We start from the raw sequence: 13,517 nt of genomic DNA, 5'->3' as shown, positions 1-13,517 counted from the left end.
CATTCCGCCTAATGGTCATTTAGTCATGCCGGCTCATTAGGTCACCAGTGAAGAATGCTCAGCCCGATTAAACGTCATTCGAGCTTCTCCTCACTTGTCTCAGATCCAAGGGAGAAAAGGAGCTTTCCTGGCCTGGTGGTGACCGAGACTGGGAGCGCAGCCTAAAGGCCACAAGGCTCCAACATAAAGTGATTCTTACTTCCCAGGGACACTTAGGTTTTATAGAGTAATTTATATGTGACTGAGCAAGATGGTGGCCTCTACAAATAGTTTTCGGCCAGATAATGCTGTCTTTTAAGGGAGATCAAAGAAAACACTTGGCAGGAGGTAGCGAGAAGGCTGTTACAAAAAATGTGATATGGATCCCTGGACTAAAGGTCAGATCACAGAGATGAGTCAAGAGTTGGAAACTAAGACTGGTGCAGACCATAATGGCTACGATTGATCTGTTATTATGCTATAGAAACTATTCTAAGTGTTTTATGTGTATTAGCTCATTTAAGGCTCAGACAAACACAGTACCTCATTTAAGATTGGTACTATGAGGAAATTGGCCCCGAAGTCAAATACTTTGCTTAAGCTCACACAGGTGGGGAGTGGCAGGACTGCAATAGGTATCTGGCTTAAGCTGACCAATGGAATTTTCTGCAAGGACAGACATGTCCTATATGTGTGCTTTCCAATATGGTAACCACTAGCTGTATGTATGCGGCTATTGATTACTTAAAAAGTGGCTGATGCGACCGAGGAACTGAATCTTTAATTTTATTTAACTATAATGTATTTAAATTTAAATAGCCATATGTGACTAGTGGCTACCATATTGGACTCCCAGATTTAGGCAGTCCGGCTCCAGAATCCACACTCTTAGATGTTAGACTATCCTGCCTTTCAAATCAGTCAAGAGAATTTGGAACTGTTTATTAGGAGAATAATTAAAATCTAGAGGTAGAGTTTAATCAATATCTTCAAGGACAAGAATACATGCGAAATTAGACTAAGAGGGAATGTAAGAGAGAAACATTTGGCTTAAATTAAACAGTAGGTGTTCCGGTCAGGTGTTTGGGAAAATCTCTATAAAGGGAAGAAATATCAGCATGGTTTGTCAAGCTCTCTGAATTGTATTGAGCTCCTACGATGTGACTTCATTAACTCTCTTCTCACTAGAGCCATGTGGTCTAGCTGGGAAACCAAGAACTCCCGCACACCAATCAAGCCTGCATGATCCAGGGCGGGGTAGGACTTCTGAAGCCTGATTATCCTGTTGGAAGTCAGGTTAGATGTTTATCAGCAAAGACAGGAGTGATCAGGACATCTTCATGAAAGAGATAGCATTTTAGCTGGAACTCGGAGGAAATGGCTTGGATTAGGATGGTGGGAAGTTGGGAGGGATAAATACAATGACAGACTTGGAAATGAACTGTTTTCGATGACTCTCTTGGAGACTGACATACAGGGATTAATAAAAAATGACTCCAAATTTTCTAGCTTGGATAAAAATAGCGGTTCTGGGGGCAGACACAGGAACTTTAGGGGGTGGTAGGAGACGGTTGGGGAAATTATGACTTTGGTTTTGGGCATGTGGATTCTGAGACGACAGCTTGTGTAAATCTTGGATTAACATGCACTTTTCAAGAGCTGTTAATGTCCGATTCAGATGAGAGGAGAGTGGATCAGAAGGCTGCCCAAGGTCACCTTCATCCTAGTACTCAGATTTTGCTTTCCCTCCAAGCTTGAGAAATTAGGCCATGGCGGAATGGAAGAGAAGCCACAGGACTCCAGAGATGTTCACGTCACCACTCGACCGGAGACAAGTGCATACCTTGTTTGCTATGCTGCACTGAGTTGACAGACATCCGGTTACTTCATCTTGGAAGTTATATTCATCTGCCCTTTGAAACATCCTGCCCAATGACCGATTTTTTTAAAATAGCTTTTTTTCCTGATTATATTTGTAATACCCACTCACTGCAAAACATTTGGAAGCTTCAAAAACAGAAATAAGGAAGTGCAATCACACACACACACACGGACCCACACAAAGACCCACAAATGTATGTGTTTATAGTTTTAACCCATTTCTAGCCGGTATTTTAAAATGCATTTTTAGCTAACAAAATCTGATAACTATTGCCAATTTTCATTAAGTTGTTAGTATGTTCTAGACTTACAGGGAAAAACATTCATGAATCTCTGCATACAAACACATCTGGAAGGATCTGGTCCTTCCCTTTATTACCCAGAAAATACATCTTTAACACCTCTTTTCATCATTTGCTCATTTTCTTTTAACCAGAGGGTTTTAGATTCAGAATTACGTGTAATAGACTGAGAGGCAGCCTATGAGAAGCCGAGAAGAGCCAGCGGTTGGGAGCTGGGAGTGAGAAGTAGGGACCAAGAGAAGCAGGTGTCTCGTCAATATTCTATACTTCAAATCTGGAATTCCTGACTCTAAGGAATGCCCCAGACAAGAAAACACACGCTGAGAAAACATAGGAGAATCCACAAATAGACACATATCAACGGCACATGGAGAGAGATGGAGCATCCTTGGGAAGAAATGAGAGTGGAGAAGGCACAGGATGAGATGGGCTAGGACCGAGGGGAATTTGTATGTTGTCTTAACTGTGCTAGGGCCATCAGGGCCTGAAATATTTCCTAGGGAATCTGACAGTTGAGGAGAGGGAATCTACAGGTCATTGAAATGCATCCAGACACACACAGGCACACAATCTCAACGGCACTTCTTCTTCCCTCCTGCCTTGGTGCCCTGGGATTCAAACTAAGGCATTGGTACTCCATTCTTGGAGACACCACACCAAGGGTTGGGGTGGAATCTGGTTCATTTTTTCAAGAAACTGCTTGCTCCCTGAGCAAAGCTCGTGGGAGAGGAGTGTTGTCTCAGTGTACACACCTCAGGAGAGGGGAACAAGGGGGTGGCCTTTCCTCCCAAGATAACACACAGACCATCTGTGATTCTCTCTCCAAAATCTTCCTAATGAGCTGTCTGGGGGGGGGGGGGTGATTATTTTCAACCATATTTTGGCCACTGCTTGTTTTTTAGAATTCCATCTCCATTTCTCGATTTCATAAACGCCGCTTGCCATGACCTTTCCCTCTCTACCATCTTTGACAGCTTCTCATGCGTGAAACATATTTTTGTTCATTATTTTGTTGTCCACAACCTCCCCTCACAACCAACCGTCCAGCCCCGGTCTCCCTCCCTGCACCCTTCACCCCCATGTCAGACATATAATGAATTACCATTCCTTCAGACAACGAGGTTGAAAACTTGTGGTCTCCAAGGCAACGGGGTATCCTGGGGTGGGGTGCCACGGAGGGGGGCTTGCCCAACCAGGAAAGGACTGGAAGTAAAGGGGGGTGGGGAGGCAGAAGCAGAGATGATATCATTCCTGAAGCCTGACAGCAACCAATCAGCTCTTGAGGATATGATGTCACCTCCCCCACCCCCACCCCCTTTTAGCCTAGGTAGCCCCACTGAGAATTCTAGACAAGTATTGAGCTGAAGTTGTATTGCTGTGAGAGAAAGGCGTGGGGGATGGCAATGGAGAGAGAGAGAGAGATCTACCCGACCCTCTGGATGGCCCTAGCAGACATTACAGTTCTCACTAGAGGCAGCCCCATAAAAATGTCATCAGCTTGGGCTCTCTCTGCGTTACAACACAATGATTTCTTTGGGGAGAAGAAAAAACCCTAAGATTTATTTTGCAACCACACCCCCGCCTCCCTTGGAAGAGAAAAACCAACCAACAACAAGTTGTGAATGAAGTGTCTGCAGATCAGCCCCCACCAACCCAGCCTGAGAACTTTCGGAATGGAAAGACGCACACTTTCACGCAGAACCAGCTGAGTTGATTGCTGCTGCTGCCTGCAGCCATGGGGATGGGGGACACGCTCTAGGTGCTCCAGGATGGGAGCCTGATTTGGGGCAAAGCTGCCCAACTTGGTGGTGCGGGCCACTTAAGGGGAGGAGGGGTGTCTGTCCCCAAGACAATGACAGCATCTAGGGCTCAGTGCCAGGCTCCTAGGAGAATCAAACAAGCCATGGCTTTAGGGAGGGGTGCAGGCTCGTTAGAGAGCCTACTGAAGTGTTACAACCATGCGGAGAGGGGAGGCTGAGCGTGCACGGCTCTCTGCCGCCAGCTTTTTCTCTTGGGATTGGGAAGCAGTGCTGTTTTGCAAAAACGTTGCCAAGAGTCCGGGCCACAGGATGGTGAGTCCAAGGGCTCAGACCAGGCCAGGACTGCTCTCTCCCTGCCTTTGACCAGTGCAAAAGGTACAGGTTCCCCCACAGTGTCTTTCTGGAGTTGTCCCACATGGACCCACCCGTGTTGCTTTTGAGGAAACAGGAGTAAACATCCCATGTCCACTCCCCGTTTTGCAGACGTGGACGTCAAGGCCCAGAGAAGGGAAAGAACCAGCCCAGTTACCAACAGAATCACCAGTAGATCGGAGGCTAGGACCTAGATCCTGGATTCTGTCTACAATCCACTATTCATTCTTCGAGACAAGCCCATGATATAGTAGTAGTATTTGAAGATGGAAGGTCTTCAGTTTCAACATCACCCATTTGCCATGCTCTTCATAATTAATTACATTGTTGGAATGAGCTGGGGGTGATGTCATCCCCATTCCTACGAACGGTGAGCAGGAATCGCTCTGCAGACGTCTAGTGCACATCCAGGATGCACCCAGCCCTCCCTTGACCAGGGGCCCCGACACACAGAGAACCATAAGGCACAGCCACTCTCCCAAGGGGCCCACATCCAGGAAGGGAGACAAAATGGGCGTCATGAAAATAGATGCAGAGTGTACACATGAGCATTGTGAAGCAGGGCTGGAGACGCTCGAGGGAAGGGGTGAACATCCATATTTTAGCAAATACTTACTGGCTTCCTACTCTGTGGCAAGTGTTGAAAATAGAAATATGGCTAAGTCTGAGTTCTGCCCTCATAGCACTTATATCAAGAAAAGGACACTGAGGCTGTGAACATACAACATCCACCTATGAAAACTCAAGGAAGGCAAGGACTTGGTTGTACCGATGGTGTGTAACCCAGCATGGTACCTGGCATATGGTAGACACTCAATATATTATTGTCAAGTGACCAAACAGAAGTAGTGCCTAGAAGGATGCTTCGATCTCTGGAGGCCATTAGCAAGGAGGAGATACCGGAACAGGGCTTTTGAAGATGAATAATCATTTGCCAGGTGGAAGGAGGAGGAATATTCTAAGAAGAGGGAACAACATTTGTAAAGGCATAGTGTATCAGGATGGGACAGGAGAGATTATGCTAAGGTAACAAACAACCCCCGAGTCTCCGTGGCTAAAAGTAACAAAGGTCTATTTCTCATTCTTGCTGCGTGTCTATTACAAGCCAGCTGGTAGCTCTGCTCCATGCCATGGCCCGTCCCGCGACCAGGTTGATGGAGTAGCCACTCCCGGAATATTGCTGGTCACCGTGAAAGATGAGAAAGAGGGCTTCACTCCGAAGTGACATGTCCCTCTGCTCAAAACTTATTGGCCGGAAGTGTTCACATGACCCAAGCCAAACCCAGGGCCTAGGAAGGAAGTACAGTCTTACCGTGTGCACAGTTGGCAATGAGCTGGAAATATTTGATGAGCAACATTAATGATTATGACGCACGGACATGTCAAGCTGCCTCGGTATATTGGGGGAATATATATTATGAGCCAGAGCAGTCCAAGAAGGCTTCATGGAGGAGGTGGGCTCAAACTGGGCTCTGAAGACTAGGCAAGAGCAGGTAGACAGAAAGAAAAGGCACTACAGACAGCAGAAAATGCCCAAGCCAAAGCCAGACCCTGGGAGTGAAGCTGGAACCAGGCAGTGGGGTGGGGGTGGGGAAGGGTGGACTAAAGCTGCAGGACGTGGTTATTTCACCAATTGAATGCCAGTCCTTTCAAGGGTCAACAAAATTGATCCAGCACACCAAAATGACAGGTGGGGCTTCAGCAACCCATGCCTCTGCTGTTGTGCCATTTTTTTTTTTCACCTCATATTGAGAAATTTTCAAACTTACAAAGAGTTGCAAAAATAAAAATAGTAAATACCCTTTTCCCACAGTTGCCTGTTGTTAACATTTTAACTCATCTGTGCTCGCTCGCTCTTTCTCTCTCTCAGTCTCTCTCTCTCTGTGTACACTTTATTTTTCTGAATCATTTAAGGTTAAGTTACATACATCATGGCCTTTTCCCCTAACTATGGCAGTGTGTGTTTCCTAAAAATAGCAATCTTTTCTTGCATAACCACAGTAAAGTTATCAACTTCATAAATTTCCATTTGTCAGATACTTCCCTCTCTGTCCATGTTCCAGTTTTGTCAGTTGATCTAATAATTTCCTTTATGCCACTGTGTCCTTCCAGCCCAGGGTCCAGTCTAGAATCAGTCAGGTTGGGTATTGCTTTGAGTTGCCATGTCTCCTTGGCCATATTTAATCTGGAACATTCCACAGCCTTCTTAGTTTCTTATGACATTGCCATTTTTAAGGAATACAGTCCCACCTGACACCTCTCTTCCCTTTAACAACATCTTCCGCGTTGGGGGTTTGTCTGATGTTTCCTCGTGAATAGGCAGACCTTATCCATTCCTGACTGGGCTCCTGCACAGGTGTCCTTCTGAACTTGTCCCTTCTGGAGGTACAAGATGTCATCTATCCCTCATGGGTGATGGTAATTCTGATCACCCGGTCAAGATGTTGCCCAATTTCCCCACTAATAATGGCTGTGTCTGTGGGTTTCTTCTTCCTTGCAAATAATAAGCAGTCTGAGAGGGTACATTTCAAGATGATGCAAATACCCTGTTCCTCGTCAAAATTTCTTCCCACATTTACCATCCAGTGACGATTCTTATGTGATCCAATTTTCAAGATGATGGTTTCAGAATGGTGATTTTCTGATTCTAGTGCTCCCACCACAATTACTAGCTGGCCCTCAGAATTCTACTAGCAAGGGCCTCCCTTCTCCCGATTTGTATATTATCTATCTATCTATCTACCTCTGTCATCTATCTATCAATATCATTAGCATGGGCTCATGAATTCCTTTTTGTTCTTTTCAAGATTTTATTTTTCCTTTTTCTCCCCAAAGCTCCTCAGTACACAGTTGTATATTTTTTAGTTGTGGGTCCGTCTAGTTGTGGCATGTGGGACGCCGCCTCAGCATGGCTTGATGAGCGGTGCTAGGTCAGCGCCCAGGATCCGAACCGGCGAAACCCTGTGTCCCCAAAGCAGAGCATGCAAACTTAATCACTCGGCCACGGGGCCGGCCCCATGAATTCCTATTTTTAATGGTATATAATTTTTACGGACTGAATGCTTGTATCCCCCCACAAAATTCATATGTTGAATCCTAACCCTCAATATGATGGTGTTAGGAGGTAGGGCCTTTGGGAGGTGATTAGGTCATGATGGTGGAAGCTTCGTGAATGGGATTAGTACCCTAATAAAAGAGACCCCAGAAAGCTCTCTCGCTCTTTCGCCACGCGAGGACACAGCAGGGAGATGGCTATCTATTAGCCAGGAAGTGGGCCCCTACCAGACCCTGAATCTGCTGGCATCTTGATCCTGGACTTCTCAGACTCCAGAACTGTGAGAAATAAACGCTTGTTGGTTAAGCCCCCAGTCTGTGGTATTTTCGTTATAGCAGCCAGAGATGGCTAAGATGATTAATGCATTCCCATACTGAATTATTTTGCTGTTCCAATTTGTGCCAGACTTGGCCAGGAGGACATCCTTCAAGCAGATCTCTATGTCCTTCTGACAAGCTCTCATCCTATTTTGAAATTTATTTCATTTTTGTAATTGGTACAAAAATGAACTTATCCACCTGGATGTTCCAAGGGGACCCCAAGGTGACTGAAGATTCAAAGGCTGGAGACTTCCAAGCAAGCAGGAGGGAGCTCCCACTTGTCCTTTCTAACATCCTGGGGAAACGAATCTGCTTTGTCAAGGAACTGACAAGCCCCTCTTAACACAAACCATCACAAGAGCATTAGAAACTCCAAGAAATGACTCCACGCTAATTTGCCTGTCCCTCCCAGAGTGGTTTCTTGGAGCCAAGAGTAAAAGATTTAGCAGCACGGGGCAGAGACAGAAGATCTTATTTCTTTGGACCACTGTAGCCCTAAATGCTGCATTCTTAGAATTTTTGTGGATTTCTGTGCAGTTTTTAGCAGCCTGGATATGAGAGTCCCTATTACCATCCTCGTTTTGGGCGCCAGAACTAATTCTTTATACTATTACTCTTTCCCCTCACCCTGATCTCCTAATAAAAAATATTTGGTAAGGTTTCTCCACTCCCATTTTACAGATGATGACACTGAGGTTCCCAAACCTTGCCCAAGGTCACACAACCGTGCATTTGGACCCCAGCACTGATGTAGTCCTGGCCACTCTGACTCCATCAGTTCGTCTAGACAGAAAACCAACAGGGACAAGCATATACTTCTGGGCTCATCTTTCCGCCACGCACTTTCCATGCCCAGCAGCGTAGCCTGCTGAGGGTCTCACACACAACGGGCCCCCGAGGCTGCTCTGCCTGTGCTGTTCATACTGATGGGGCTTTCCTTGGGAAACCCCCCACCCCTGCCCCCCACAGACAGCCTGAGCAAAGAGTGACATGCCCCAGGGCCATGTGGAAGCAACTTTAAGACGCCAAAGAGGTCAGGGCAGCTGTCCAGGAAGCACGTCCAAAGCAGAGTGTCTGAGGGCTCCAGATGTCCCATCGTAGGGGGCCCCATGCATGCATCCCTCTCTCCAGGGTCAGAACGAGAACAAGGCCTACAGATTAGGAAACTGTCAGCGCCCACAACATGGGTCTGCCAGTGCTGGCTGGAGGACGGCCCAGAGCGGAGACCAGAGTCACCCGGGCCCTCATAACAGGACCACGGGGAGCAGTGTGGTCAATCCTGAGCTTCAGATCCCCCTAGGTAAAACACAGAGGCCAAAGGCCCACAGAGGGTTTGCAGGCGTGTTCCTAATGCCAGCCCCACGTAACTCTTCTTCTCTTATTCTTTCCCTCCAGTATCCTTTTATTTTTCTTTCGCTTAATAGACGGCGCTTTGGAATCAGGCAACTGGAACTAAAGATTTACTTCAACCTGAAGTTCCATGAATCTGTTTCCTCTGTAAATGGGGACAAGGATGCCGACACCTCAGAACTGTGTTCTGCTTAAATTAGACGGTGTTTTTCCCATTGGTGCTCAGCCCAGAGAAAGCCCCTGGCAATGGAAGCCAGAGCAGTATTTGGAGATCGCCTTCAAAGAGGGAATTAAGGTAAAATGAGGTCATGTAGGTGGGCCCTAATCCGTTATGACCAGCATCCTTATAAAAAGAGGAGATGAGGACGCAGATGTGGGTGCGCACACAGTGGACACACCGAGGAGACAGCCGTCTTCAAGCCAAGGAGAGAGGCCTCTGAAGGAACCAACCCTGATCTTGGACTTCCGGCCTCCAGAACTGTGAGAGAACTTTCTGTTGTTTCAGTCCTGGGTTAGGGCCAGCCCCACCCAACATGGGTCAAGCCTTTGCCCTCCCTCTTTGCTCCTGCCCTTTCTTTTCCTTCTGCCTTTTTCCTTCTTTGCCTGTGGTCCTCCCACCCCACTCATGGCCCCCACAGGTCTTCCTGGAGATTCCTGGGGCTAAAGTGTTGCTGGTACCATTCTTCATGGGACAAGATGTGGAGGGCTCATCTGGTCCAGTCTTCCAAAGTTGCCGGGCCTTTGGTTCAAAAGAGGATGAAGAAAGCCATAAAAGATGTGACTTTGTATTGGGCTCAGATCTGTTTTTCACTCAATCAACCCAGATCTACTGCCTACCATGCTTGTCACTCAAAACCCACTTCATAACACCTAGCCCCAGAGCCGGGGGTCAGAGCAGCCCTGAGATAAAATCACTATTTGCCGGTCTCTGGCTTCTCACAAAACTGGTTCTCTACCTCCCACCACCCACCGCCCACCGGGCCCACAGGCAAGGCTGCCTGGAGAAGACACAGGCTCGGTGAGTCAGCAGCAGCTCAATCAAGGACACTGGCTGCTTAGGGAAGGCAAGGCCTCAGCCTAGCTCCCGCCGGGCTGCTGGCCACCATTGGGTCCGGCTCCACAGAACCCCAGGCCCGACATTTCAGACAGGGCCACAAAGCACCTCCTTTGTCGGGCGTTCTTACAAGGCCACCATCCTGAACTCGTGCCACGTGGGCCAGGTAGCAGCCATCCTACTAGTCAGAAAGCTCTAGAAGGTGGAAGGGTGTCTGGGAGGAGGGATGGGGAGGAGGAGGGCCAGAGGGGCAGCAGGACAGGCAGGAGACCCTCACTAGCTGTTCACTTTGGCTCCATTCCACGGGGCAGGCGGCCTGCACTGGCCCTGTTTGTGGCCTGTTCCCACGCAACCATGGCCTTCTTCCCATGGGCAAATCAGGACATTTCCGGAAACGATTACAATCAACCACAACACCCTGAGAGCTGCCCCAGAGCCCTGCCAGGGCAAAAAACACACTGTTCCTCCATTTTATGAATGAGCAAACCTATATGCTTTCTATAAACGTCTGCATAAATCACCAACAGACATTCCCATCTTGGCACAAAGAAAACCCACCCCAGGCTGCACAAGCGGCTTCTTCCCCAAGAGGGAGGGAGGCCCAGGGGCCGCTCGCTCCATTTCTTCTGGGCCCTGGGGAGCTGCCTCCTGAGCTGTTCTCTGGCTCTGTAGAGAAAGCTCTTGCTCAGACAATGACTCAGCCCCAAAGGGGCGGCAGCTCAGCTTTCCAGAGGCCTCCTGAGCTGAGCCTCAGGTGGGGCCCAGCCAGACCTGCTGGGATTCAGGGCATCCTTGTTAGCTGTCCTCCCGGGAGCTCCAGTCTCCCAGACCCACGGCTGCACCCTGCCCGCTGCAGCTTGCACGGGGAGCACCTGTCCGAGACAGCCATTGGAAAGGTCTCTGTGCCGCTGGCATTTAATGTAAAACCTCCGTGTGCACTTAACTAACAAGTAATCATTAATATTACCCCTGGCCCATGTATCCAACTGTTAAACTGACACTAATGAAATGAGTCCCAGGCACCATGACCAATATTAAAACCAAGTCTGAACTGTTAACTTAAATGACCCGGACTGATTTATGCATCGTGCCTTGCATTTAACCAGAATGGAGGGTATTTTATATCAAAATGCACAGACGTTTCTCCCACCCTGACTTTATTCTTTCTTACTACCTCCCAGCCCAGACTGGATGAGGCCAGACCAGACCAGACGGTCCCAGCCCTAATCGCTGGGATCATGGTTTCGCCTTCTCCGTGAAAGGGATTCCTGACAAAAGGGGACAGTGCGTGCGAACTCGAGCGTGGACGATCAGGTGTTCATTAGCACCCGCGGCGTTGGGATCAGCTGCCACGAGCATGCTATGGAACTGGCTAACTCGAATGGCTTGAGTCTACACTATGATTAAAAAAAAGAGGACTGTTGCTTGCAGGGGCTGCCTGCCAGTCCCACCTCCTGGAGGCTGGCCTCCGGGAGGCAAGAGAAAGTCCGAACCCAGGAGAACTGAACTGGGGAGGCACTGCTGATGGCCACCCCAGTTCTGCCCTTCCCAAGCATGCTGGGGTCGGAGGTCTCCCTTCATTTAGAGCTAAGTGACACATTTGTCCCACAGGACCCTACACTCGAGTTGGTCAGCCTGCCTTTCTCCTGGTCCCACCCCTGGCATCAGGGACACAGCCATTGCACACACCCAAGGCGGGTCCTCACCCCTGTCATCTACTCATGAATCACAGACCCGTGCAGGCGGGCAGCACGAAGGAAAACGCAGCCACAGGCAGCCGTAGTTCTCAGGCAGCCCTGGGTGGGGCACACGTGGGCCAGACCAGGAGAGCAGGTGGGCATGGCGCCCCCAGGCTCCTGCAGGGCAGGAGAGCATGGGTGTTAGGGGTTAGGCAGCTGTTGGGGCATTTCACTGGAAGGACCTTTGTCCGAAGCTGGTGCTTGCACAGCCAGCTTTGAGGGTTTGGGGGTGTTCTCGGTCTGCAGATAGCACCTCCTCCCTGTAACCACCTGAGGAAGACCAGAGGGACAAGTAAGGAGTCACCCAGCCAAGGAAGGAGTCGAGGCAGCTGGGATAAAGGATGGCGCTCACCCTCCAATTCTGGCGGATGCACGTGCCCCACAGGCTGCACAGCACGGTAGACTGGCTTCGAGCCTGCTAATTTAGAACAAAGGCTCCAGCATCAACCTGCATGATTTTTTTAAAATTCACTACTTGGTTTTGATTCCTAGATCTATCCCGTATTAGCTGTGTGGCCCTGGGCAAGTTACCTACCCTCTCTGAACTTCACTTTCCATATCAATGCAATGGGTTTGATAACAGCCATACCACTCCTATCAAAGGAAGAAGTGAGATGCTGTGCATGAAGCCATCTGCACAGTGCCTGGCACATGGTAAATGCTCCATGGACTATGGCTGTTTTTATCCTTCTTATTCATCCGCGGAGCCGGCTAACCTCTTCTCCCCTGGAAGGGAAGGTGCAGTCTCCTAGCCTCCTACTCTTTCCTTACTCATCAGCTCCATGTCCTGTTTATTCTTCTCACACAGGCTCTCCCTGGGAACACGGGACACGGGTGGCAGGTCTGGGAGCTGTCAGCTGCCAGGTGGCATGGGACAGGCCAAACGATCTCCCCGCAGAGCCAGCTTTCAGCACCAAGCCCATTTCCACGTGAGCCCGAGGCTGCGCCGGCAGGGCGTCACGTTCGGGGTTCGGCTCCCCCTTCCCCTCCTCCGTGCCTGCCCCGCCGGAGCCTTCAGACAGCCCTGCTGCCTCCGTCAGGCCCTAACTCGTCAGGCTGGCTTGCCTTGGGACCGAGGCTTATCCAAACATCTTCATCGCTTTTCATAAATTCAATCCCTCCTTATCGGCCGCACCATCAGGAGGAAGGGCAGGAGGGGCTTGTGACTGAAGTGTGGGGAAGAGAAGCTTTAATTAGCCTCCTTGCTCCGCGGGGTCACCCACAGTTCAATCACCCTGCCTTCACATGTTCCCAATCACGTAGTGGGAGCGCCAGCAGCACACACAGCATCCGCGTCTGTCCTCTGCTCCTTGCTTCCAGGGGGCCTGCCCTCGGTCCAGGGCTGGGCAGGGGGCCTGTGAGCGGTGAACGGAAACCAGCAGGCAGGCGTGATGCACTTAGAATGCCAGTCCTAGGACAGCTGCCCTGCCACTGCTCCCAACTCACGGGAGCATCTCCCATCCAGCCGGTCACTGTACAAACGGCTATAACAAAGCCCCCGCCTTGGTCCCGGGAGCAAACTGACCCGGCAGAGAGCATCAAAACACCTGTCAGAATGCAAAGTCCTTTGGCCAGCCCTCCTGGGCTGCCTCCTTGATAACGAGGTGGAAAGAGCACTGGGTTCGGAGGAGGGCTCATTAAGACTCTGGATCCCGCCACCCTTTAGCCCTGAGAACTTGGACACGTTTCCTTGTCTTAAAAAAAA

The sequence above is a fragment of the Equus przewalskii genome, chromosome 10, assembly GCF_037783145.1.
Source record: "Equus przewalskii isolate Varuska chromosome 10, EquPr2, whole genome shotgun sequence".
Lineage (NCBI taxonomy): Eukaryota > Metazoa > Chordata > Mammalia > Perissodactyla > Equidae > Equus > Equus przewalskii.
The sequence above is the reverse complement of the archived record's forward strand: the minus strand, read 5'-3'. Positions refer to the sequence as shown.